We start from the raw sequence: 4,834 nt of genomic DNA, 5'->3' as shown, positions 1-4,834 counted from the left end.
AACAATGTCAGTGCCCTATCAGATCTCCTCTCAATCCTTCTTCCCGACTCTCTTTTAAGGGAGCATGTCCTAAGCTGTGGAGTAGAAAGAGGGTCGTAAATTTAATAAGACTAGCATTACTGATCAATTGCTGTTTCCAGGACTCTTCTGTGTACTAATGATCTCACCTGATCCTCACAGACTTCTCAATGCTGTTGATATTGTTTTCATTTTGGGGTGATAAAATTGAGGTAAAAGTTTTTTCATCTATAAAAATTTCCCCAAATTACCCAAATAGTTACCTTAACCATTGTATTCTGTTGCCTCTCTTTCCTGCTCTTCAGTAACACAGAACTATTTTAAATATCCGGAATATACTAAGCTCTCTTTGACTGCAATATCATGCAGCAGCCCATCTTAGCCCCAAAATATACCAACAGAAGTTAAAGTATAGCCCATGTTTTTGCAAACTACAGTAGTTTAATCAAATAGCAATATCATCTCCCTGGGTTTTCAATTTACAGAGAAAGATTTGGTGGGTTCTGTGTTTCTAGAAACTTGTCCTTTGCTTCTAGGTTGTTCAATTTCTAGGCATATAAGTTTGTCTTTTTTTTTTTTTAAGTTTCTACATATAAGTGATATCATATGGTATTTTTCTTTCTCTTTCTGGCTTACTTCACTGAGAATGACATTCCCCAGATCCATCCATGTTGCTGCAAATGCATTATTTTATTATTTTTATGGCTGAATAGTATTCCAGTGTATAAATATACCACTGCTTCTTTATCCAGTCATCTGTTGATGGACATTTAGGTTGTTTCCATGTCATGTCTTGGCTATTGTAAATAGTGCTGCCATGAACATTGGGGTGCATGTATCTTTTTGAATTATGTTTCCCTCTGGATATATGCCCAGGATGGCAGATAAGGTCTGCTGTCACCAATGTGGTCACCAGGGCTGTATCACAGCCACAAATGTTAAACAGTATGGATCCAATGAAGTTCCACTGTCATTTGTCACCATCGGCTTCAGCTGGACGCTGGCAAAGGGGTTCCTGCTCACAGCGCGGGCAGCGTAGTCATCCAGACCCTGGGCGAAGGCAGGCACAGCCACGCTGTACGGCCTCTGCTTGAAAGCACCCGCCATCTGGGCGGGGAAGGCCCAGGAGGACGTGCTGTAGTCGGGGGGCGGGATGGCCAGGTCCTCCTTGTCCAGGAGGTTCCCAGTGCTGCTGCTCTTCCAATGCTGCAGGCTTATGTGCAACCTGTCGCCACCATCCCTATCCAGGACGCGGGTGTAGGAAAAGGGGAACCAGCCCCGCATCTTGGTCTTCTCGCTCTCACCGTAGTGCCAGCCATCTCGGGCCTCGGGCACCAGCAGGGTGATGAGGTCGCCCTCTTTGAAGCTCAGCAGTGTGCTGTTGTCACCGGCCACGTGGGAGATGATGGCCTTCACCCGCATGCGGCCATTGCGCTCCAGGCCAGCTGCCATGGAGCTGGAGCGGGGCAGGGTCTTGTTCTCCGTGGCGGCATAGCTGCTCTTGGGCGCCACGCTCTCGCACACGGGGAGCGTGCTGGAGTAGGAGTCGCTCAGCTTGCTCTGGGACTGCCAGGTGGGGGGTGGGCGCGTGGTCTTGGACTGGGCCGCCTTGCGGTCAGCCCGGGGGTTGTAGTCCTCGCTGTCCGGGCCCGAGACGCCATTCATGACAGGCGCGTTATCCTGGGCTGACAGTCGCCCCACAAACGGGGCCAGCTCGGGGGGCACTGGCAGGGGCTTGGCCCCTGGAATGCGATCTGAAATGACCAGGTTGGACTTGGAGGACGACAGGGCGCTGGGCAGGATGGAGCCGTTGCTGCTGGCCACCTGCTGCATGAGATGCACGGCGCGGTCCGGGATCTTGTTGGGATCCGCACAGGCCTGCTGCCACAGCGGCAGCTTCTGCGCCAGCAGCTCCTTGCCCTTGGAGTGGCAGGCGGCGGAGTTCTTGGCCACGGCGCACCGCTTCTCCACCAGGAAGCAGAACCTCCTCCTCTCGGTGAGGGCAGTCTTGTAGCCGTCCGACACGCGGCTCTCCAGCTCGCCCTGTTTGTTGCCGATCGCATCGATGTACTGCAGCTCCTTGTCCGAGTACTTCTGGGAGTTTTTGCTCCCCTGGCTCTTCTTGCGGAGCTTCTTCAGCTCGGCCTGGCACTTGTCCAGTGCGTCCCCTTTGCTCCTTTGCTCCGCCTGGTACTTCTTAAGCGTGGTGCTCAGATACCTGGAGTCCAGCTCCACCTTCTGCTCCAGCTGTGTGAGCAGCTCGTTGTGAAAAGACTTCAGCATCTCCTCCAGCTGATTCTGAATCTGCCTGTGGACCTCAGCCAACTGGAAGTGAACGTCCCCAAGCTCTTTGAAGCCCTGGCTCTCACTGGCCAGCTCGCCCATCTTCACGAGGGCGTCGAAGTAGCCTTTGGCTGCATAAATCACACCTGCCAGCGCCTTCTCGTAGTTCTTCCCCGTGGCGATGAAGTTCCGGAGGATGGGGTTGAACTGCTCCATGATGGTCTTGTAGACATTTTCTGTGATGGTGCATCTCTTCCGACCGAGACAGCGACATGGTGCTGGTCTGGCTGCACCAGGGACCAGAGCGGGGGCGTGAGCAGCAACAACGATGGCGGCGGCGGGTGCGGCGAAAAGAGCGAGTGGGCGGCGTGCGGAGCTTGGCCAGGAACCGGACAGATGAATGGACAAAGACACAATTATACACACACACAATGGAATACTATTCAGCCATTAAAATAGAATGGAATAATGCCATTTGCAGCAACATGGATGGACCTGGAGATTATCATACTAAGTGAAGTAAGTCAGAAGTAGAAAGACAAATATCATATGATATCACTTATATGTAGAATCTAAAAATAATACAAATGAATCTATATACAAAACAAAAACAGACTCACAGATGTAGAAAACAAACTTGGGGTTACCAAAGGGGAAAGAGGGTGGAGATGTGATTAATTAGGACTTTGGGATTAGTAAATACAAATTAGTATGTATAAAATAGATAAACAACAAGGTCCTACTCTGTAGCACAATGAACTATATTCAACATCCTGTAATAAATCATAATGGAAAAGAATATGAAAAAGAATATAGATAGACAGATACATACATACATACATACATTTACTGTATACCAGAAACTAACACAATATTGTAAATCAACTATACTTCAATTCAAAAAAAGTTACAGGAGAAAAATAATATATTTCAGGTAGATTAGATCTGAGTAACAATAGGGTTGGCACTTTCATCTGTTGGAGGGAAATATGCACTAAATCTCTGGATTAAAAGAAAAGAAAGAATCGATTACTGTTAAGGAATTTAGGTTACAGAGACTAAAAAGACAAATTTTCTCAACTTTCCAAGTTGGAGTCAGACTATAGTATATGTAGTAATAAGTCACTGAAAACTACTTCCAATACCTAAATTAAGATAGTAGTCCTAGTCTGGTATGCTGCAAATCAAAGCTACCGCGAGGTTTCCTAACCCTTGTCTCACCAAGCTAGGATAATCTTATCTAAATAATTTTCATTTCAGCTTGGTTGTCTTCCATCTGATCTCAGTTCATCCTTTTCTCCACATTAGAAGAGAAATGGAAGAGGAAATGAAAAAAAATAAGAAAAATCCACTCACTGTACCTCACAATTCATTTAACAAATTAAGTGAACACCCACTATGTCCCAAGCATAATGCTAGATGCTCCACATACATTGATAAGTGAGAGGGCTGAGGTTCTCTTCCCTCTGTGATATTTAACTGTGAGAGCAACAGAAAAAAAAGCACAGGGTGCTCTTATTACCCATATCCAAATCTCCAGTGTTTCAAGTTAGCTAACTGAGACATTACTAAATAAGTTTGCTAAATAAATAACCATAATCCTTTATCAAATGATGCAGTAGGACACCCTGTGCTTCACCTATTACTTGAGAATTCACTTACTGAGAATTGTCTTAAATGGTATATATTCCATTATTGCGTTCTCATGAATTATCCCATCCTATTTTTTTTAACCAAGAATAAAGAGAAAAATCATTGCTGTGACAGAGATCAACAATTATACTCTTAGTATTCCACAATTAGATCTACATACTCCCTTTTAAATTTTCTTAGAAACAACTGTTTCACAATAATTATCATTGACTTTGACATGATATTCCCTTCAAACGTGTTGCATACCTGATGCATCAATTACCCCAAATTATCAAAATCCCAAAGCAATCAAAAGATAAATAGTCAAAGAAATAATCTATTGAATCATATGACCCAATGGACCCTCTTAGAGAAATAAAAATATGCTTTTACTTGGCTGCTAAAGATAGTAATTTATTGAAATACTGAGCCCAGAATGAGAATCCACATTATTTTAACATAACCACATTACTGGTAGCTCGCAACATGCACTAGACTAGGGATATTTTAGCACAGATCAAATCATGGTAGGTAATTGCTCCCTTGCTGATTTGATCCATTAGAAAATCATATCATTGGCTCAACAAATATTGGTTTCATTTATATATACATATGACCAATTAACAGACCAAACTAAACAGCTTACTTATGTCAGCTACCTTAGCCACTAACATATATAGTTACAAAGTTACATAGTAAGAGTATTAGCTCGACCATAACTCTGTAAGTAGAACTTTTTGAAAAAATAGCCAGTCTTCATGTGCCGATAATTATTTAATAGTACCCCAGAGAAAATGAGAATTGCATCTATTATCCATATAATTCAGGTCACAGAATCTTATTTCCATGGTCTAACGGTGGTCTAATGATGGTCTAATGGAATTTTGTACTGAATTACGTA

The 4,834-nt window shown here is 44.1% G+C and overlaps 1 pseudogene; it reads right to left on the bottom strand.

Moving 5' to 3' along the window:
* Positions 1–927: 927 nt before the first annotated feature.
* Positions 928–2,575, bottom strand: LOC102545373 (BAR/IMD domain-containing adapter protein 2 pseudogene; annotated as a pseudogene).
* Positions 2,576–4,834: the final 2,259 nt, after the last annotated feature.

This window comes from Vicugna pacos, chromosome 29 (assembly GCF_048564905.1).
Source record: "Vicugna pacos chromosome 29, VicPac4, whole genome shotgun sequence".
Taxonomy (NCBI): domain Eukaryota; kingdom Metazoa; phylum Chordata; class Mammalia; order Artiodactyla; family Camelidae; genus Vicugna; species Vicugna pacos.
This window is presented reverse-complemented; position numbering and strand designations above follow the sequence as displayed.